Consider the following 23,465-nt stretch of genomic DNA (forward strand, 5'->3'; position numbering starts at 1 on the left):
ATGTCAGTATCATAGTTTTTTGTTCTAATTTTGAGTCAAAGTTAGAAAAATGGGACTGAAACAACTTCTTCCTCTTCCCCCTCCTCCTTTCTTTTTCAGATGGTATTGACAATTAGAGCTCCTTTCAGATTACATTTCAATTAATGTATTAGGTTGTTTTTTTGTTTTTTGTTTTTTGAGTCAAGGCTTGCTAGGTAGCTCAGGCTAGCCTCGTACTTACTACATAGTCCAGGAGAACCTCAAGCTATGGTTTTCCTCCATCACCTTAGTAATGCTGGGGTTTCGGATACAAATCACGTGCCTGGGCTGGATTTTGTATTTCTGCGAATATGCCATTAGGGTAGGAATCCTGATAACTCTACATCACTTTGGGTAGGACAGGCATGTGAACATTCCGTTCTGTGAACACTGCATGCATTACTCAGACCTTTTACTGCCTTGATGAAGTACCTATCAGAATAACTTAAGAGAGGAACTATTTATGTTTAGCTCATCATAGCATCAGGGAGCTTGGTTCGTCGTGGTTGGAAAGTTATGGCATATTTTATGCATCACAGCAGCCAGGAAACAGAGAGAGAGAGAGAGAGAGAGAGAGAGAGAGAGAGAGAGATTTCCTTTTCTCTTTCTCTTTCATTCCCCAGGCCTCCAGCCTATGTAACAATGTTACCCACATTCAGGCTCTGCTGCCCTTTCTTCTTTGTTAATCTTCTCTGTAAACTCCCTCCTGACGCACCCAGAGTTGTGCTTTCCTAATCTCTCAGGCATCCCTCAATCCAATCAACCTGACAAGGTAAACCTCTGCTCTGATGGCTCCTATTTGGCCATGTCTAATCCTTCAGCAATGCTTTTTAGGTTTGGAAACAGCAAGTCTTTCTTGGCTAGGCTTACTGCTCAGAAATTTACTCTTGCAAATGGAAAAAAAAATCCCCTAATCTCATTTCAGATTATTTATAATGTATATAAATTAGATTTTGTTTTAAAGCTCTTTATTTTTTTTTTGACAGCTTCATATTGTATATAATGGTTTTGGTCACTTTCTTACCCCCAGTATTCTCTCGTCTTTTCCCTTCCTCTGAAAACTTTCTTTTTTCCCCAACAGCACACCTTCAACTTACACGTCTTCCCTGCTCTGCTTTCCTGAGACACACTGAGTTTAACAGTAGTTGCATGGACATGGCTGACGGAGAGGTTATTTACTGGATCCGGGGCAACTTATCAGTGGCAACGACACCAAAGAAAACAATGCTGTCCTGCCCTTGGCAATGGTGGGGAGGGGTAGGGTCTCAGGAGGGCCTCTCTATCCATGATGGAGCATCCGTGAGCCCCATCTTGTTCAGGTTACAAGAGCTGTTGTGAGTTTGTGAGTGTAGAGATGGTGATATACTGACCTGTTCGGGGCAGGACATCGACAGTTATTTGTTCTGGACACTTGGGTTAGTTACAAGTCCCTTTGTAAACCATTGCTCTCAAACAGAATGTTCTTCGACCACGTCTGGGAGCAGTGCTATTCTACAGCTATAAAATGTAGATATTTAGAAGACAGTTTGATACCATGTCCTATTGCCACAGTAACAGACACCGTTAAACTTACTTCTGTGCTTTGATATTTGTAACCTACAACTGTGCTACACTTACTGGCTTATCGGATTTATTCTCTTTTGTTTGAGAGCTACAATTTTCTAAATACGTGATCCTGTCAGTTATGAATAGGAAAAAATGGAAAATTTTTCTGTCAGAAAGTCCTTTCAAACTTGTTTGCCTCTTCGTTTATTTGTCTTGTCTAACGGTTCTGTCCAGAGCTTTGAACACTGTATCGAATAAAGATGGCGAGATTTATTGTCTCAGGCTTCATCCAGATCTTAGAAGGAAAATATTCTGTTTCAGCATTGAGTGGCATTTAAAATAAAAGTTTATTTATGTATGTGAGCACACTGTAGCTGTCTTCAGACACACCAGAAGAGGGCGTTGCACATTACAGATCGCATTACAGATGGTTGAGAGCCACCATGTGGTTGCTGGAATTGAACAGTCCATGCTCTTAACTGCTGAGCCATCTCTCCAGCCCCCGAGTGGCTTCTTCACTTCGGGTTTTCATATGCATCCTGAGTTATGTCGGAGTATTTTCCTAGTCTTAGTTTGTTGAGCGTTTTTGTTTTTCTCCTGATAAGGAGATATTGAGTTTTGTCAAATGCCTTTTCTGCATCATTCACGTCAGATGTGAGGATTTCCTTAGAGAAATATTCTGTCAAATACTGTTTTCTAGGAATGGGCCATATTTCTCTACTTCTTGTTATGTTTTGTATATGACTAGGCAATTCTATAGTAAAAAAAAAAAATCCACATGCTTTCTTGAGACTATTTCGTACACAACAGTATGATAATTCTGGTCCCTTCTCTGGGATTGCATTTATAGGTGCCACTGTACATTCCAGTGGTGGCCTTTCCTAAACAGTGGCAATCTCTTCATTTCCTGAGTGTGATCATTGTTCCATGATCGTTGCTGATCCTGACAGGGATTTCCCTAAGGGCCAAAACTGAGCCACCTCTCCCTCCAGCAGTCACTGTGCCGATTATATGGATTTGTCATGATTATTTAGACAAACTATGCTTATGTGGAGGAGCGAGTCAACAATGTAGTCGTAATTCAAATGCATTAGCTATTGGCAAATTTCCTTCTAAAACATCTTCACTGGCTTAGTAAACACCAATAAACGATGAAGACCCGTTTTTCCAGCTGCTCATCAACATCGAATTTTAACCTTTCAATCTTTGCAAATTTGAAATATTAAAATGGTTTCGCTTCAGGTTTATTACTTCTCTATCAGTGAGTTTGTCCATGTCCTTCTGCATTTGGAATTCCTTTGGTGGTGGTGTCGCTTGTGTCTTTGGACGATTTGGGGGTTTCTGTTTTTTTTTTTTTTAATCTTTTAGCCATTTATAAGTAGATAATAGTTTTACTAAAAAAAGAGCAAAGTTTCTTTAGATGGATTAAATTAAGTTAATATTTTATGTCGCCTAGGAAAGTAAAAAATTCCTGTGAGATAAACATCTAAATACTAAAGTAGAAATAAAGAGATAATATGAAGACATTTGGAAGAATATATTTTGGACACTTGAGTGTATTAAGAACTGAACAGTGCATAAAGGGAAAACTTGGTTTATCTGAATACATTAAGGTGAAATACCTGTGTTTAATAGTGTGTGCTATAAAATGTTGACGGAAAGCTGAGAAAATAGAATGGATTTACAATGGGCAGGAAAAAAACCCAGAGGCTTCATCTAATACCATCTAGCACATAAGCAATAAATATGTGAATTCCTAATTGAAAATCGGTAAAAAGCACATGAGGAGGCAATACATAGAGAGGAATTAGGAGCAGTTAATAGGTACGTGGGAAAGCACTTACTACTATCAATTGTCAGAAAAACCAAACATAAGAAGAAAACCCTTTCTAGTGCACAGTGCACTTCTTTCCGTTCATGTATACATATCTACGTACTTGCGGATGCAAGCATGTATGTCTGTTTGACTCCAAGTGTCTAGATAAAGATTAGGAAAAGTCATGTGAAGATGAGGGGAGGAACCCTTACCCTCTGCCCCCTCTGACTACAAGTATGTGTCGATACAGATAGTTTTGAAAGCTAGATTTATTGTATCCTGTATAAAATACATTATGACCAGACAATTCCATAGCAGAAAAGTTCTCACAGCAAACAAGAAGGCATCATGAATATTTATTTATCATGTTGACTGTGGTGGTATCAAAGAAATGGAGGTGTCTTAGGAGCTTATCCTAGGAAATGTAGTGGTGAATATGTGTGTGTGTGTGTGTGTGTGTGTGTGTGTGTACAAACAATGAAAATTTATTGACTAGAATTTTGAAGGATAAAATATAATAATGTAGCTAGGTATTTAAAATGTTGAATAAAAATGGAGTCAGACAGAAGTCTTGCAGAGAGCACTTCCTGAAAGGAAGAAGACTAGTTTCTCCTAGACACTTGGGGTAAAAATGGACACGCAAGTACGTGAATATGTGTGCATGAACAAGAAGTTGCTTTGTGCATTAGGCAGGGTTCTCTAGAGCAGTGGTTCATAGTCTTCCTAATGCTGCAACCCTTCTAATACAGTTCCTCACGTTGTGGTGACTCCCAATCATAAAATTATTTCATTGCTATATCATAAATGTAATTTTGCTACTGTTAGGGATTATAATATAAATATCTGAGATGCAGGAAATCTGATATGTGATCTCCCAAAGGGGGTATGACTCACAGGTTGAGAACAACTGTGCTCAAGGTATAGAACCAATATAATATGTATGTACACACACACACACACACACACACACACACACACACACACACACACGAGAAGATCTGGGTCATCTACAAGCAGATACCCATGTTTAAAGGCTGAGAAAGCTGGAGTCTGATGCTAGCATCTGGATAGATACACTCAGAAAGAGGAAAGGCTTACAGGAATGCATTGATTTTTCTTTCGAATTTCTTGTTCAGGCAACCCGCCATTGGAAGGTGCTACCCACATTTAGTGCAGATCTTTCTTTACTAGTCACATGTCTGCCTTCTCTGGAACAGACCTTCCCCACACTCCAAACACACCCAAGGGTAGAGGTGCATTTCACCTACCCTAAATATCTCTTAGTCCCATCAAGTTGACAAGCATAACTTTTGCAAGCAAGGAATAGTCTATGTGGGCATGTGTTAGAAATAATCTGACATAAGATTTATGGGGAAATCCAAGACTTCCTATTACAGAAATCTAAATAATTTCAAAAGGCATATTTGCTACTCATACATTTAATACTTTTATTGATTAGGGGATTTCATCCTGACAAGTTGCTATGTTAATTGTTCACCTGTCCTCTTGTCTTATACTGGGTTAAGCATGGCCTCCTTGGAGGATGTGAGCAGGTTCCAGACCTGGTAGAAACTAGGAGTGTGACCTTACTGGGAAGAAGTTTCTCTGTAGACAAAACAAAGTCAATGCTCTTCAGACGAATCGTCTAGAGTTAGAGTGGGCTCAGATTTAGGAGGAAGTGGATGGCACCACAGGAGAACCTTGGAAGAAGCAGAAGGCCACACATACACACCACAGGACACCCGCAGCTGGAAAGAGTCATGGGAGCATCATCCCACACGGCCTTGGAGATGAGGGAGGGCATAGCTCCGACAACACTCAAGACTTGAACTTCTGACTTTGGGTCTGAGAGAGACTCCATTTTTGATGTTCAAAGGCATGGAGTGTGTGGAAACTTCTTACAGAAGGCTCAGGGAACCACAGTTCGTCCTTTCGTACGGCGGCTGCCCAGGGGAAAGAGCAAAACTGCTCCTTTCATTGTTCCTTGAAGGATCATTTCTCATTTGCTGTGTTCACAACCTCACCTTCCCTCTGTTCTCCCCCACCTCACATCTGAGCAGCCATAACAGCTACGACAGCCTGGGCAGCTAAGAAACAATAGACACTAATCCTTCACAGTTCTGGAGGCTGTGAGTCTTAGGGCCGAGCTCTGGCGTGTTTTGTGTCAGGGAAGGTCCCAACTCCTTCTTCTCACTGGACATCACATGCTGGAAGGTCAAGGGGGCTTTGAACATCCCTAGAGACATTTATGAGGGCACTAACCTATTTGTGAGGGATTTTCCTTCACAAACAAATCGCCTTCCAAGGGCCTCACCTCCCAGCACTGTGCTTGGGTGTCAAGATTTCAATTTTGAATCTGGAACGGACCCAATTATTCAGCCTGTATCACTCAAGTAAGAGATCAAAAGCAGTGTTAGGACTGGCTCAGTCATGGCTAAATCAAATCACGCGGTACACTATCATTACCAGAGCTAATTAGGCTTACTGCAACAACATTCTTTGTAAAGTAAATAAACACAAGTCAAAAGATAAGTTATTTTAAAAGATAAATAATAAGCAAGTAGATTCACACACAGGGGGGAGAGAGAGACAGAGAGAGAGGGAGAGAGAGAGGGGGGGGGAGAGAGAGAGAGAGAGAGAGAGAGAGAGAGAGAGAGAGAGAGAGAGAGAAGGATGCACAAGTCTACAAGGGGTGGGGGTGGGAGAATGGGATTTCTATTCCTAAAAGCTGGTCAAGGTGTATTTCCTAAGGGAAGGTCCATTAATAACATTAAGCATATTTGATTAATTAATTACTAGTCAGATAGTGTTGCCAGCTTCCTTTCCAACAGCCAAGGCTACAAACTGTGCTCTCTTTGATAAAGGAGGTGAGAAAATGCTAGATGTCATATGAATATTCCTCCAGCTGCTTGACTACACACGGGACACAGAACTTGGAGAAATTGATCTGGAATGGACCAGAAGACTCCTATCTGATGCCTAGCTCTCATAGGATCTGAAGCTGCCACAGGAGACAAGCGATCAATAGTTCAACCCAGTGGTAAAACCTATAAGCCATACCAAGGCAAGTCTGACGAGGTGTCCCCAATGGAGCAACAGTAATCAACAACTGTCTAACTTGCCTTTAGGCCTTCTCAGCAGGTGGGAATCCATGCCTGGTACTATAAATTTATCCAACTACCAGTGGGTAGAGAGGTCATAGACACTAGAGGAGGACCTACTGAGAGAGTGGAAGGTAGACAGACTGCCTGCTGGGCAGAGAGGTAGGGAGATGACTAGGTAATGACCAGGTAATGACTAGGTAATGAGTAGATGATAGGTCATGACTAGGTAATGAAGTTTGCCAATTACCAAGATGACCAGCTTCTTCCCGAACCTCCTAACTTGAGACAAAAACCTGACAGAGCCTCTGCTGATTGATTGGGTCAGAGTTCAGGACTTGATCAGAACATGTCACACAACCATTCAAATATGATATCTGTCTTCAAACTGGCCAATCCTAAAGTAGGAGAGGAAAACGCTTCAGGGTTTCTAAAGCTCTCAGTCCTCAAGAAGAGACCGGATTTCATCCACTCCCCACTGCTCCTCCCCCACTTTGGGTCTTTTTCTCTGTGTCTGTTGCATGTGTTATTTCCCCAGCCCGAATAAGCACCCTTCTTCAACTGTTGTTTGTCTGTGCTGTTTGAGGTTTCTCTGATGCTACACTATGTATTGTACCTCAGAATTCTCCTGCCTTTTAATTCTTTAACTGGCAGAAAAAACAAACCCAATCAAGACCCCTAGGCTGTACCATTTCAATACCCACAGACTACATCAGCACTACTACTATTTTCCCTAAACTAATACAATTTCACCTGCATTTTAAATGATTATCCTTATATCCACAGATTAGTGAAGCCTTCGCTCCTTAATTTTTTTTTTTTTGAATCAGAGATTTGCAGAGATCCACAATTCATGAAAATGCAGAGAGCAAGTGACTGGAGGTTTGGGTTTCTAACCCAGCCACTACATCAGCAATGGGACCCCTACATGGAAGGTTCAAGAAACATCATAGAAGAGGGAGTGAATAGTTGAAGAGTCAGAGGATCTGGACACCTGCTTCAAAATAATGTCTTGTAGACATGACAGGGGAGCTGCCCCCATGGAACTGCAACAGGACGGTGGCTGCGGACCTAAATAATGACAGTCCCCGATAACGCCACTGTGGATGAGGGGAATTCCAGTCTTCTCTAGGGACAAGGCCTGTTAGGCTACCTAACCCCAGGTGATTAGTCCTAAACACACATACATATGAGCAGCACGACGTGGACCCAGTAGGGCTTCTTTTCCTGTATGGACAGCAGCCATGGTTAAAGGAGTAAGCATTACGATTGGAGAGGGAATGGGGAGGGGTAAGGGAGGGGCTGGCAGGATGTGTAGAAATTATGTAAATGCAGTATCATGTGTGTAATTCTCAAAAATTTAAATTAAAATAAAAAGAATTCTGGGTGTGGAACTCAGATGAGTAGATCAAAACTAAATGAATAAATCTGGGGTTATATATAGCCCAGTGGATGAGAACGCCCGCTGTTCAAACATGAAGACCTGAACTTGGATCCTAGTATCTACATAAAACGCTGGGTGCGGCCGCTGCAGGCCTGTAACCCAGTGCGGAGAGACTTTGTTTTATGCTTTACGAAATTGTTAGTGCATGGTGGAGCCACTTCTGTTTTGCCTAAAAGTAAACGAGAATCAATTTTACTTTGTCTTCCTCTCAGTATCTTTGAATATTTTAAGTTTTCATTATTTTTGTGTTGGTGTGTGTGCAAGTGCATTCTGCATGTTACTCTTAGCAAACCCCTTAAACTTACGGTGCACACGCAGGTTCAGCACTGAGTGAGCCATGGGGTTAAGTGCTTGTACGTCCTGACCAGTCTGACGCTCTTGACTCTGCAACTTGGAGTGCCGGCTGCCTGGGGACTCAGGCCTCAGACTTGTGTGTGTGTGTGTGTACATGCGCTCAGACTTCTTTGGTGACCTCATCCATTGCCCTGCTGTTATTATGTCACCTCTGTACTCCTGTCACCCAATTGTCTACTCTGCCTTTCCACCACACTGTCTCATGCACACCTACCTGTTTTCCCTCATCTGAACACACGACACCTCTGGGTTCGGAATAAACATGTGGTTTTTTCCTGCCACACCAGACAGTTCTTTAGCAGCACCAGGTGTCCTGTGGTTGAGATCAGTTCCCACACTAACCAGTGCTGATGTGGACCACAGAGATTAGGGACACAATGCTGTAAGAATGTTCTATACCCCGGCTTCAGGTAGCAATCACCAGTTCTAAGGTTGCCTATATTTCTGAGTGACAAGCTGCAAGCTGGGGTTCCCATGAGCCCCTTCTCAGGGCGTGTAACTTGCAGACGTGGCTCACAGAACTCAGGTAACAAAATTCCTAATCGTTACCTAATAGATGACATAGAAAAGGATACATATGGAGAGTTAGATACAGGGAAAGTCTAGAAGAACCTTAAATATAGAAGATGGCAGGGTTGGGGATTTAGCTCAGTGGTAGAGTGCTTGCCTAGCAAGCGCAAGGCCCTGGGTTTGGTCCCCAGCTCCGAAAAAAAAAAAGAAAAAAGAAGATGGCAGCCCTGACCCAGCACGTGGGTGTCTGCCAACCAAGAAACTGAACGTGGCGCTCTGAGGGTTGGTTGAGTTATTCCATCAAACAGGAACGACCAGTTACTAACTCACAGAAGACGGGTCCAGCCAACAATCTCAAGCATCTAATCGTGACTTGGTCTTTTTGATGACCCCCCCCCCCAAGGATGCCATCAAAAGTCACCTCATTAGAATACCTGATAGTTCTGTAACTCAGGATATTTCAAAGGATTCAGAGCTCGGTGTCGGGGAATCAGAGTCATAGGCCACACATTGAACAAAAGATTCCTCAGTAGCACCTATATTTACTCAAAAACAGTTACAAAGGTCTTAAGAGTTGTGTTTTGTTTATCAGAAACAAGGTCAAAACTATTCTTTTTCCCCAATAGAGACTGCTGATTGTTTCCATTTATTTCATCTTACTTTATGCGTGTGGATGCCTTGCCTGTATATATGTGCGTGCACCACTTGCATGCAGTACTCCTAGAAGCCAGAAGATGACTCAGTTGGATAGGAGCAATAACATTTTTCTGAATGTTTCCCTTGGTGCATTTATTGTTACACAGTATTGTGCTTCAGAGAAACAATTTCCTTCAGGTATATAATGTACCTGACCATTCATCATCGCTCCCACTTCACTTTACTCCTCCCCCTTCACTAGTCTCTCATCACACACACACCACATGCACGCACACGCGCACGCACGCACAGAGTTTGTTTAAATAATTTGTGTAAGTGTAGTACCAGAGGAGGCCAGAAGAGGGCACTAGATCCCCTAGGACTGTAGTTGCTGCTGATTGGCAGCTGGCACAGGTGGGTGCTGGGAATCAAACCCTGGTCCTCTGTAAGTTGGCTTTTAAAGGTACACATTGGCCATCTTTGTGTCGTCTTCTGAGAGTGGTCTATTCATTTCATTAGCTTACTTACTACCTCGGTTGTCTGGCGTTTCTGTCTTTGTTTTTAAGTTCTTTATAAACTGTATTCACTTTTGAGGCAAAGTCTCATTATGCAGACCAGGCTGGCTTCAAACTCACAGAGTTCTGCCTCTGTCTCCTGAGCGCTAGAGTTGGTGGTGCACGGTTTCAGACCCAGGTTGAGTTCAATATATATTTTAAAAATGAGTATTTTGTTTGATATATAGATAACAAAGAGCCTCTCCCATCCTGTAGCTTATCCCTTCACTCTGCCCACTTTTTCTAATTATATGCAATTCCCACTCATTCAATTCTTTATTTTACTTGTTGAGCTGTCAGAAAACATATCACAAAGCCCTTGCCTATTCCTGTGTCTCAGAGTGTTTTTATCCCCCTATGTTTTCCTGCAACAGTTTCAGTGTTTTGGGCCTTATACTTAAAGTCAGATCCCTTTTGAACTGTTCTAGAGGATGGGAGACAGGGTCTACCTCCTTTGTTTGGCATGTGGTGGTCCTCCTCTCCTTTGGCATTTGATCAAGAGCCCACCTTTCCCCCTACATTTGTTTTTGGCACGCTGTCAAAGGGATGGTTGTACGGTGAATATGCACAGTTACTGTGTAGCAGGGAAAATATATAACATACTTTATTTTCTTCTTTCAGCAGACATGTATCGAACCTCTCTTCTATTTCACTGGCATGGGTGTGTGCTTTCCTGTCAGTACCGTGCTGTTTGTGTTACTATAGTTCTGCAGTATGATTGAAGACTGAGCATTGTGACAACTCGGGCATTGCCCTTCTGGGAACGACAACTTGCTATTTCGTTTGCTTCTGGAGTTATCCATGTGGTATGTGTAGCGTGTGTATGGGTGTGTGCACCCATGTGTACATGTATAGACCACCGGAAGTCAACACCAGCTGTTGTGTTCCTAGATTGCTTTCCATCTTGGTGTTTGAGACAAGGTCTCAAACTGAACCTGAAGGTCACCATGTAAGCTCCAGGGTCAGTCTACTGAGTCCCATGAGCCTCCCATCTCCACTCCCAGTGCTGCTGTTACAGGAACGGCTGTGATGGAAATCTGAACCCGGTCTTTATGCTTGTTCAGTAAGCCTTCTCCCCACTGAGACACCATATTCTCTACTCTATAATGTATATATCAATTCATTAGGATGTATAACTGAGCCTGACCATAATTAACTGGATGTTTCAGATAGCTAGTAGAAAGGATTTGTGAATGTTCCTGCTATAGGAGCTGAAGTATGTCTGAAGTAGCAGACTTGCTAATCACCCTCATCTAACTATCGTACCTATGTATATACATTAGAATGCCAACCTTGCACACAGATGTGCACAATTGCTATGGGTAGATTAAAAATATATTTTACAAAATTTTTTCTTCCATGAGTGTGTCTTCTGTCTGTGTTCTCTATTTTTTCATGATGATTTCTTTCTTTCACGAAATCTGCTTAACTTGTTAAAATTGCAAATTGATATTTAGTTATTTTAGTATTATCTTCTTACATTTTTTCAGTCTCAAGGATATATGGTACAGTCAGTTCTCTATTGCTGATGTTGGTGATCTATGATTTCCCCCCCTGATGACTTCAGTTTGAAGTGTATCCATCTTGTTCATTTTCTCAAAGAGCCAAGTTCCTGCTTCATTGCACCTTGCCTTTTGTGTTTTACTCCATTCATTTGTGCTTTGATGTTTATTACTTACTTCTTCTCCTTATGTCAGGGTTAATTTTCTTCTCCTCATCTGGCTTGCTAAGGTTCTGGCTAAAGCTACTAATTGCAATTTTCTCTCCTGGCTTTTCATATTCTTTAAACATGTTGGTTCTTTTTAGAACTCTCCATTCTGTTAAAAATAATCTGTATTGCCCTTTGGTCTGTCTTAGTCCATAGCTAAGTTTAGTTTTTAGATATTTGGGGGAATGTCGTGGAAATTTTCTGTTATTAATTTCTAACTAGTTCCATTCTGGTTAGAGAACATACTTTTCTTACTCCATCTCGTTGTGTTATTGAAAATAGTTTTTTTTTTCGTATGATACATACTGATTAGTTTCCCTTCTCCCAATTCCTCCAAGATCCTTCCCTTCCATTCAAATCAAAACCATTTCTTTCCTCTTTCTCATTAGAATACAAATGGGCAAGGTCAGGAGAGGTGGCTCAGCGGTTAAGAGCACTGGCTGCTCTTCCAGAGGACCTGAGTTCAATTCCCAGCACCCACACGACAGCTTAGAACTGTCTGTTAACTCCAGCTCCAGGGGATTCAACATCCCCACACATGTATACATGCAGACAAAACACCAAAGCACACAAAATAAAAATAAATAATAAATTATAAAAAATAAAACAAATGGGCAACTAAATAAAATAAAATAAGATAAAATAAAAACAAACCCAAATAGGAAAAAACAAACAAACAGAAGAAAACTATTTTTTTTTAAAAAAGCACAAGTAATAATTAGACTCAGAGACACACACATGCACATTCACAGAAATCCCATAAAAACACAAAATTGGAAGCCATAATGTATAAACAAAAGACATGAAGGTCTTAAAAAATGCCCCACCCCCTTCCTGGTCCACCCTCCTACAATAAAATCTTGAGTGTAAAAATAAAAAATATTAATAAAAAAGAATAAAGAAAAATGTCCCAAGAAAGCATTATGAGACAAAACATTTCCCAAAATACCATTGAGTTCATTTTGTGTTCGCCGTCTGCTGTTGGGCATGGGACCTGTCCGTAAGTGTGGTTTGTGAGACCGGTGAGACTCTTTTTTTCTTTCCTGAGCAGTTATCAGCTGAAGATAACTTCTGAGTTAGGGGTGGGGCATGTGTTCCCTTACCTTCTCAGTGCTGGGACCTCGACTGGCTTAGACCCGTATAGGAGCAGTACAGCTGCTACAGTCTCTGAGTTCATGTGTGTATCAGTCCACTCTGTCTGGAGGCCACTATTTCCGCAGGGTCTCCCATCCCCTCGGGCTCCTACGATCTGTCCACCTCCTCTTCCACAAGCTTCCCTGATCCCTGAAGGGAGAGTTTTTGATGAGGACATCCCATTTAGGACTGAGAACCTATGTTTATAAACTTAAAATATTCAAATGTATTCATGGCCAAGAACATCATGACAAACATTGTTTAAAAGACATGTTTATTGTTGTGGGGGGTATATTCTAGGAGAGCTCTGCAGCTCAAATCAGCGGATACTCCTTCACATCTCCCACATCCTCTGTTTTGATGTTCTTGTTTGATGCATGCTTGCCCTATCAACTGTTGACAGGCACTGGAATCTTCAAGTTCAGTGGTGGATTCACTTAGCTGTCTTGCAATTTCTCTGAACATCTGTTCTTAGGGCAATAGGTTCTATGTCATTCTTATGAACAAACCACTTTACCACTGGGAAGTGACCCTTCTTATCCCTGATAATATCCCTCTCTTGTCTGATAGTAATATAGCTACTTCAAGTTCATTTGGGGTAAGGTTAGCACAGCTTATGTTTTGATCAGTTATTTATGACCGAATTTCATAATGCAGCATAGGCTGCCTCCAAACTCATGGCAATCCTCCTGTCTTAGCCTCTTGAGAGTGCTGGGATTACCGGCATCAGGTCCAGCTTTCCACTGACTAATTTATGTCTTTATGTTTAAAGTTGGTTCTTGTGGGCAGGCTACCACTGCATCTTTATTTTTTATACCCAGTCAGATGGCATCTGTCGACTAGGTGGGTCATCCAGCCTGCTTGACATTTGGTGTACTAACTGGTCTGCTTGGGTTTAAGTCTGTGATATCGATGTTGGTTCCTTGTTGACCCACTTCCAAGTTTGTTTTCTCTAGTCTTCCATTATGTTCTGACTTCTATGGATGATCTAAAACATTTTAAAAATTACACTTCTTTCTTTCTTTCTATCTATCTATCTATCTATCTATCTATCTATCTATCTATCTATCTATCTATCTATCCATCCATCTCAAAAGTCTTCAACACCCCCTCCCTCATAATGTTAGGAAGGCGTTTAAAACACTTGGCATGTCCTGCAAAGCCCTCCCCGCCTGATTCTTCCACATTCTTCCAACATCATTTTCCACTCCAACATTTGCAGCTCTGAACAGACACCTGGGTCTTTTACCTTGGCCTTTACTGTGTGACATCTCCAGTATTCCCATTTCAGTCCTAAACTTACCTCTGATGTGTTCTGAGGCTGCCTAGATGAAGTCAAAAGCTGGTGAGTTGAAGAACTCTTAAATCCTAGACTGTCTGTCCCTGCCCTCTGTGCCTGGTGAACAGCTAGTTATCTTTGAAGCCCCAGCTAAAATGTTACAGCACGCTTGTCTGTGTGTGGCAAGACCAAATTATTCCCTTGTTTCCATACCGTTTATCCAGCACCAATATACTACGGGACAAGGAACTTGACCTCAGTCTTAGCAACACTGCCTCTTATCAAACAGGCCTTAGTTTAAAAAAAAAAAAATGATAATGGCATTTAGACTAGCCGGCGTGCTTGATGGTGTTAGTCCAAAATGCTTTGCAGATTGACACTGGGCCTCAAGATCAAGGAAGTAATAAAAAAGAGTAAAAGAGATAAGGAAATTTGAATACGTAATGGTGAGATAAGCTACAGGTAGTAAATCAATAAAGAAAATATATCTCTAAAAATTACCTCTATGGCACTTGATAAGATGGCTCAGTGAGCAAAGGTGACTGTGGCCAAGCCTGACAACCTAAGTCCGGTTCCCCAAACCCACATGGTGGAGGGGGAAAACCAATTTCCTCACATTACCCTCTGATTCGTACCAACGCACAGCGATTTCTCCCACCCGTGGCCTAGTTTCTGTGGAAATCCCTGACAGGATTCTCAGTGGTATGAGGTGGAAACCTGTTCTTTCCTTTCTTCTCCCAGACTTGGAAGCCCACGCTTGCCACTTGCCAAGTGCGATAGAGGAGCGAGTGAATCTTGCAGGGCTCTGAGGAGGGAACGGGGTAAGCTAACTATGCATTACTGACATTTCTGACTACTGGGGTTATACACAACCCCAAAGCCAGGGCCTGGATGAATGAGAGACAGATGACATTTCTGATGCAAAAGTTCCCTGTGGACACAGACCTCATCCTTTCCCTCCAGAAGCTGTTCTTCCTACTCAAACGCCCTTAGCGAACCCCCTCGCCCCGATCACGCACACACTCAGTGCTCCTAACACTTCATGGGGCTGACATAGCTCACGAATTTCTGGTTATGGATGAAGCAGCTACTGTGCGAGGGAAATGAGAGTCTGGTTCACAAAGTCCTTAGGAGACAGAAAGTGAAGGGGATTATTGGTAATAATTATACAGAAGTCCAGCCAGAAGGGAGATTGCACAACAATGATATATACCAGACAGTTGTGTGTGTGTGTGTGTGTGTGTGTGTGTGTGTGTACACAAAGGTGGGAAAGCTTTGCACAGGTGTCTTGCAATTCATTGTCTAAATAAACAACTGACTCATGGCTGTTTCCCTGTCATGGAAAACAAACAAACAAACCCAGTACCTAAATACACTCTCTAACCTGTGTCCAATTATCACTTTCCCTAAAGATTCCCGATGATTTGGAAAGGGAGAGAGAGAGAGAGAGAGAGAGAGAGAGAGAGAGAGAGAGAGAGAGAGAGAGAGAGAGAGAGACCCACAAAAATACTAGTTTTGTCTTAAGTGGTTTAAAACCTCCTGGGAAGAGGGCCCAATAGGCTGTCTAAAGTGACATAATAATGGGTGTTGAGCACAAGAACACAGTGGGTTGCTCCTTGGTGTGTGGGTTGGCTACTATCACCAAAAGGTATGAACTTATATGACTCTAGAGAACAGAAACACACAGTGAGTCACATCCAGAACTTTCTATTGTCTAATAAATAGTCCCATTGAAGAAGTAAAAAAAAAAAAATCAAAGCGAATTTAATTCTGTATTTTGTTCAACCCAAATGCATTAAAATTATCATCTCAATATGTCTCAACATAAAAACCATTCAATCATTAATGTTTTCACTTTGTATTTCTCACACTTTGCCTTACAGCTTAGGGCACACCTCAGTGAGGACAGTTCTGGAACCATGTGACTCCTGTATGGCTGCCATGCAGGAGAATGCAGCTCTAGAGTTTCCTGGGCAATGTTTTAGGGTGCCCAGAGGGGTCTTTCTAAGTCTTGAGAGTTCCAGGCTGGCATCTGCACAAGATGGATGCATTCAGCTAGAGAAACCTGCAGCTGATGTTCTCTAGGACTTCCAGGGATCAGGATATTTCAGAAGAGAAGACTCGGCTCTCAGTGCAGATTGGGCTAGCACTCTCTGGAAATGTGAGGAGAAAGCAGGTTCATTTCTGGCATCCTCTGAGATTCATCTCGCAGATCTCGGAGACCCACGAGACGACCAAGAGCTTTGTGAGACCCAGAGGTAGGCAGTACTCTGTATGAGACTATGGACACAGGGAAGCCAGAGGGGGATGCCCTTTCTTCAACTGTAATGCTGTCCTGAGCTGCCATGCAGGCAACATTTCAAGTACTTGAAACCTAGAGATTTCATCTTTTGGAAGAGGAAAAGGGGGATGACTGGCCGGCAACAACACTCAGTAGGACCTTGCCAGAATCACTTCTAGAAATTGGGAGCTTCAAATCCCTTCTCCAAGATTAACCTCAGTGCCGAGAACCACCAAATACCTCTAGAATGCTAGAAACAGCTTTCTAGTCATTGGGCGTGACACCTACTCAGATCGTAAACCTATTCCTACAGAGGCCTTCTACCTCTGTGAAAGTGGTCATTGACACCAGGTATTGACACCCCAGTAGGGATGGCTTCCACCACAATGAACATGAAGTTAGTGAGGACATCAGAGAGATGATAGGAGAAGGGAAGGTAAGGAGGGAAGAGATTTTCTACTGAGTCGAGATGTGAGCTACAAATCATGTCCTGGAGATGGTCTGCCCATTCCTGCAGAGGATATTGGTGACCCTCAAGCTAGGTTATAGAGATGTTTACATCAGTGAGATACCCATGGCCTTTCAGCTAGGAAGAAATTTGATCTTGGAGACGAAAATGACAAATGGTTACATCATGACTTGAATATGTGCAGTACTGACAAAGCCCTGGAAGATTGCAAAGATGTTGGCTTGGTGAAACTCCTAATTTTAATGGTAGGCACCTGCAGCTCATCTTGAATAAATCAGGACTATAGTACAATCCAATCACCAACCAGGTTGAGTGTAACTCATACAGCATCCATCCAAAGCACTTGAAACCTTGCCAACAGCATGGCATTGCCATTGTTGTACACAGCTCTTTGGGGACCATAGGAGCCAAACATAAGCGAATGTTTCTTTCCCTGCTTCGTTAAAGGACGCACTTCTAAACGCACTGGGGAGAGAGTACAGTAAGAAGACAGTGTTCATCAGTATCCAATAAGGGATGGTTATTGATTCCCAAAGACTTTAATCCTAGAGGGATCAAAGCAAACATTCGGATCTTCGATTTTTCTCTCACCTCACTGAAGATGACAGACACTTAAGGTTCACTTTGTGGAGCTGCTCACTTAGGCCGTCATCCTACACACCCAATTCAAGATGCAGGATGCCTGTCGACAGGTCTTCCACAGACTCTTCTCTCTCGTTCAGGACCGTGAGCTGGGTAATTCCCTAAATGTGGTTGGTCACATGTAGGGTTTTGCTATCCTCCAATGAAGTTGCCTTGGGACACTTTTTGCTTAACTTACATATTTTGCCATAGGGACAGAAAATTAAACGTGTAAATATGCTTTTACATTTCCTTATACATAGTCCTCCTGTGTTTGTCCATTCAATAGTAACACACAAAACGTCAGAATGAGAACATTCTGAGTGACTTCTATCTACCCATATCCTTGACTTTCCTGATAAGCACTCCGAACTTTGTGTTTATTATCTTAGCTTTAAAGAATGTTTATGTTCCTAAAATGTGTGGATTCCTAAAAAGAACCTTGCTTAGTTCTAGCGTTTTAACTTTGCAACACTTTGTTGCATTGTGAAAACAGTGTAATTACCCTTTTACCCTCTTGGGCTTGTTTCCGTTCCAGTCACAGTGATGCCAGGTTTCCCTCTAATCGAGATCTGGGTTGGTAACTGGTTTGTCTTGACTGGACTATAATGTTCTTTTGTGTCACCACGGGACTGGGTCACAGTTTGTCTGATTTCTCCACTCGCCTGTCAATGGGGACTTGGCTCGCTTCCAAGTGTTTGCTTCCTGACAGCCACTGTAAACATATCAGTGCCACATTGTTTCTCTTGGTTTTGGGCCAAGAAGCACAAATGTTGAGACAGGCTACAGGAAGGATCAGCTTCTCAGAATACCACTGCTAGTTTTATTATGCCCAGCGACTTTGCTATCAGAGTTCTAAGTTTTGTGTCTAACTTGCTTTCACTTTCCCCAAATGACTCCTGTTGTGATCTTGTCTCCCAACCCTTTGTACATTTGTTTAATCCACTTGAGTCAGAGTTCTTCTAATCGCCAGCTCCGGTTTTCCAGGTTTATGTCTGCTTCTTGCCTTTCATGACCTACTCCTTCACCCCACAGATATCTCTTCAGACAGTTCACAGGTTTGTCCCTTTTCCCACCTGGTGATTCTGCATATTTTGGCACTAATTTACTTATCTGCGCACATACTGAGGAACATCTTGGTTTCTTCCCAGTTGGGGCAATTATATATAAAGACGCTACAAATATCTGCCCCTAAGGTGTGGACATAACATTTTTCAGCTCCACCGGGTAATTGCTAAAGAGCATAATTGCTGGATTGTACAGTCTGAGTGTGTTTAATTTAGGGAAAACCAATAAAACTCAAAGCTGTCTTCCACAGTGTTTCTGTCATTTCCTCTCAGCAGCAGTGGATGAGAGTCTCCATTGCTTTGGGTCTCTGCTAGCTTCTGTGGTGTTAGTTCTGGATTTGGGCTGTTCTAACAGGTGTGGTTTCATCTCCTGGTGGTTCCAGTTTTCAGTTCAGTAATGACATAAGATGCAGGACAGCTTTCATGCGCTATCTACCATTGTATATTTTCTTTGGTGCTGCGCCTGTCATGGCTGTCCCACTTTTAAGTTGGGTTGCTTGTTTCCTTATTGTCAAGTTTTTAGGTGACATTTTTAATAGTTTCCATTTATCAGATATATATTGTATTGTGACAATATTTTCTCCCTGTCTATGCTTCGTTTGTCTGTCTTTTATTTTCATTTTCTTAAGTTATTTTGCAGTATATGAAAATTCAATTTTAATGAAGCCCAGGTAACTGTTTATTTGGTTTAAAACTAACACATCACTGCCAAACTCAAGGTCACCTAGGTTTTTGTTCTATCTTCTAGGAGTCTTATAGTTTCATAGTTCATATTTTTATCTTCACTCTCTTTTGTATTGACTTTGTGAGGTATAAAATTTATATCCATATTCTTTGTTGTACCTGGATGTCCAGTTATTTCACCACCATTTTGTTGGAAAGTCTATATCTTCTCAATGGCTAGCATTTATTCCTTTGTTAGAGATCAGTTGACTGCCTTTGTGTTGGCCCATTTGTGAGCTCTGTGCTTGGTCCCCACCTGTCTGATCTTCTGCCAGCATCGCAGTGTCTTGATTTTAACAGTTCTATGATCCTTGAGCCATATGGTGTCAGTCCTTCACCTTCGTGGTTTCATTAACAAATTTGTCGATTTTTATAGGTCTTTTATGGCCCAACATGACCTTTAGAGTTAATTTGTTGATATCAACCATAACCTGGTGGGATTTTGATCTCAATGACATTGGCTCTGTTGATTAAGTTGGAAAGAACTGATGTCTTGACAGTAGCAAGTCCTACCATCTGTGACTATGACTGTGCACCTATTTATTTAATTTTGCTATTTCTTTTGTTCAGGTTTTATAACTTTCTTTAAATAGCACAAGTTTGTCAGACACATGCCAAAGCACTTCATTATTATGTATGGTGATATGACTAGTGTCTTTTAATTAGTGTGTGTATATGTGGATGTATATAATATATATGGAGATAATCATATATTATTGTGACAACTATTAAATTATACTCAATTTTGCTGTATGTAACATAGGCAATCGTAACTGCCTATGAGTTACAGGGGCTTTTGTGAGCTGGTTAGGACTTCTCCATAGTAAATCATGGGAATTGAGAAAATCTAGGTGCAATTTTCTTATCTTATTGCATTAGCTAAGACATTTGCAAGGTTGGAGAAAGAACAGTGAACTGAGATATCTTTGTTTTGTTCCTAATCTGCAGACGAAATCTTCTGATTTTGTAGCTTCCCATGTATAAGGTGTGGAACTTTGTGAATGTGTGTATATGCATAGTCCTTTAGTTGGGAAATTCTTTTCGGTTCCTAATTCACAGAGACTCGTCCTTACGAACGAGTGTAGAATTCTGTCCAATACTTTTTTCTGGATTCCATTGCCATGGTCATGTAATTTCATTTGAACCAGACTTTTATATTTGAGCTAAATCCCTCTTCAATATCGGGTATGCATCTTGTTATATATCGCTGAGTTCAACCTGATACTTTACTTTGTTGAGAAGTTTTGCAACTTCATTAGCAAGCGGGATTAGACTGCACTGTTCATCATAACCTTTATCTGATGTGGGCATGAGGGTGATGCTGGCCTCAAAGAATGGGTTAGAGAGGCTTTCCTCACTTCCATGTTCTGAAAGAGGTTGTAAAAGAACTGGACTCCCTGTTCTGTAGGTGTTTTGTAGAATTCAGCAGTGGCTCACCTGGCTCACCTGGCTCACCTGGCTCACCTGGCTCACCTGGCTCACCTGGCTCACCTGGCTCACCTGGCTCACATGGCTTGGTGTTTTCTATTTTGCAGGCTCTGTTTTACTTACCTGTACTCATGCCCCATCAGCTAGGCCCGTTTGTTTCTTCCACTTTGAGTTTGCACCTTTTTTGTTTGTTTGTTTTAGGAATTGATCCATTTCAATTAGGCAATCAAGTTCTTGTAGTTTGTAACAAACCTTTGTTATCTCTTCTTTTATTTACAAATGAATAACTTATGTCCCCTGTTTTTCCTTAGGTACTTTGACTAAGGTTTTATTTCTTGTTGTTTTGCAATTTTCTACTCTTTTTTTTTTAAATTTAAAATGCTCTACCTTTTACTGTGTATCGTCATATACTTGTTTAGAATTCATCCATTCCTTTTTTTTCCCTAGTTCCCAAGAGTACAATTAGATATTTTTTTTAAAAAGTCCCAAAAACCTTAAATCTTTCTTATTTTGGAATTGCTGTAAACTTCTCTCCATGGATTAATTCCAGCACGTCTGACTTTGGTAAGTCTCATTTTCATTTTTACTTGGTTGAAAGAGTTTTTCATTTCCCCTAAGATGTTTTCTTTTCCTAGTTCAGTAGTTTGATGATTCTGTCTTCTGTACCGGGATCTCAAAGCACCTCTCCATCCCTCTCTGCCTAGGTGATGCAGCCAGGTGAGCAAATACCAAGGTTTGGCTTCCTCGCTGGTCAGGTGGATTCTGACCACATCTCTGCAGGTTTACTAACTTGTTTCTCATTGAGGATCAACCTTGTATTTCAGAAATGGTTCTTTTTTGGTACCTGCCTTATGGAAGCGGGAGAAGACTACTTCCTTTGAAATTTACCAGGGGAAACTGGTCGTGCCTCCAGGTGCCTGCCGTTCTTACTTTTTTTTTCTTTTTTTTTTCTTTTTTCGGAGCTGGGGACCGAACCCAGGGCCTTGCGCTTGCTAGGCAAGCGCTCTACCACTGAGCTAAATCCCCAACCCCCGTTCTTACTCTTGGATGTCCCTAAGCCTCTAGCTACTCACAGCTACAGTCTGTGTAGCTGGTAGCCTGCTGCTGGCTCCCAGGGGAGCTTTCGGCTCTGTTAGGTTGTGATGCTCTGTACTGTGCGACAGGTTTTGGTTTGTCTGTTCAGTGTGGTGACTCACTTCTCTTACAAATTTTAAAAGAGCCAATTTCTTTCCTTCCTTTTTTTTTTTTAAATTTCTTTTTCTCATTGCTTGTTGCTAGAACAGAAGGACTACTTCTGAAGTCCCCTCAGGTGCAAAACCAATATTAAAAAATCCTGCCATACTTTATTGGAATATTAGTATCCATCTTTCATGGTTTTTGTTAATTACATGACGTGGGGCTCTTATACTAAGGCAAATTCCTCAGACTGAATGCATTTCCTCTTTGTCTTTGGCACATACATAATTTTTGCACCAGTTTATTAACAATGGACCCTAGATTAGCCAACTTTTTATTACTGTCACAAACGCTGGCACAAATAAATGACTAGCTTTGGAGGTTACCAGCCTCAGTGCCCTTGTTCCTGTAACCACAGACAGCACATGACCGTGACAATCTAAGTCAGAACACAACTTCTTCTCATGGCTGGAGCACAAAAGAGAAAGAGTGAGAAACTGTGGTCCCACATTCTAGCCAAACCACCTAAGACTCACCAGAAGGCATCACCTCTTAATGTTCTCACTACTTCCCAATAGTGCCACAGGCAAGGAACCAAGTCTTTAACTCGTAAACCTTTCAGGGGCCATACCAGATCTAAACCATAGATAGCAAAATCCGAATGTAATTGTGAAATGCGGGCAGGATGAATGAATAAATTAGTGAATTAACACCACCCAGATGCAGCTTCCTAATACTTCCCCAAATCACTTTCCGATAGATCAAGTTTCCATATCTCATTCAAAGAATTCCTGAGGTACACAAAGTCAGAGGCGTGTTCGAAGTCATAGAAGGCCAGCCAAGATGCTGGACAGAGAACGTGGGATTCCTGAGATGTGAATAGTTGACATTTTTTTCTGTTCCTCAGACAATGTGGCAGTGACCAGCTCCCATGTGGAGGCCAAATGCTGTGTCTTTCAAAGGCTTTTCAACACTCGCTTTCTCTTTCATGCTGAATGAGTCAGGGCTTGCGAAGCTTGAAGAGGGAAAGCCCCCTCCTTGAAAGTGGCCGGGCAAAGAGCCCTTCTGCAAAGGTTGCCACTTAGGTGTTTGAGCTCTCCTTTCTTCACTTCAAATAGTTTGGTGACCCCAGCCGTGCACGGAGATCTCATACAATACTGAACCTGTATTCTAGAGTAAGCATGTGTGCCTACTAGTTGTCTGCGTCCTGGGGAGGGAAAGATGATGCCTTACACGCAGTTCTGCGTTAGCGCCTATGGAGTATATCAGTTATTTATGTGTCTGTTATTTATGTGTTGTGAGGTTCATAGGTTGTGAGACCTATGGCTCCCATTTTGCATTCTCAGTGCCAACAGAGTAAATGGCTGCTGGATCAGATGGTCAAAAAGAAAGTGTGAAATGTGAAGGATGGACAAACATTTTTCCTGAAGTAAGATCTGTTTCTCGAGTCTCTGAAGGTGTAGGGTCCTCCTAATGCCTCATCTCGCTGAAAAGAACCAGCCACTTTCCTCTATGCTTGGCTTAATTCTCTGCAAACTTTGCATGTAGGCTTGTTCACATCTCTGAGTGCTAGAACCAGTTTGAGGCCGCTTCATAAAGTG

This window comes from Rattus norvegicus, chromosome 8 (genome assembly GCF_021556685.1).
Source record: "Rattus norvegicus strain SHRSP/BbbUtx chromosome 8, alternate assembly SHRSP_T2T, whole genome shotgun sequence".
Classification (NCBI taxonomy): domain Eukaryota; kingdom Metazoa; phylum Chordata; class Mammalia; order Rodentia; family Muridae; genus Rattus; species Rattus norvegicus.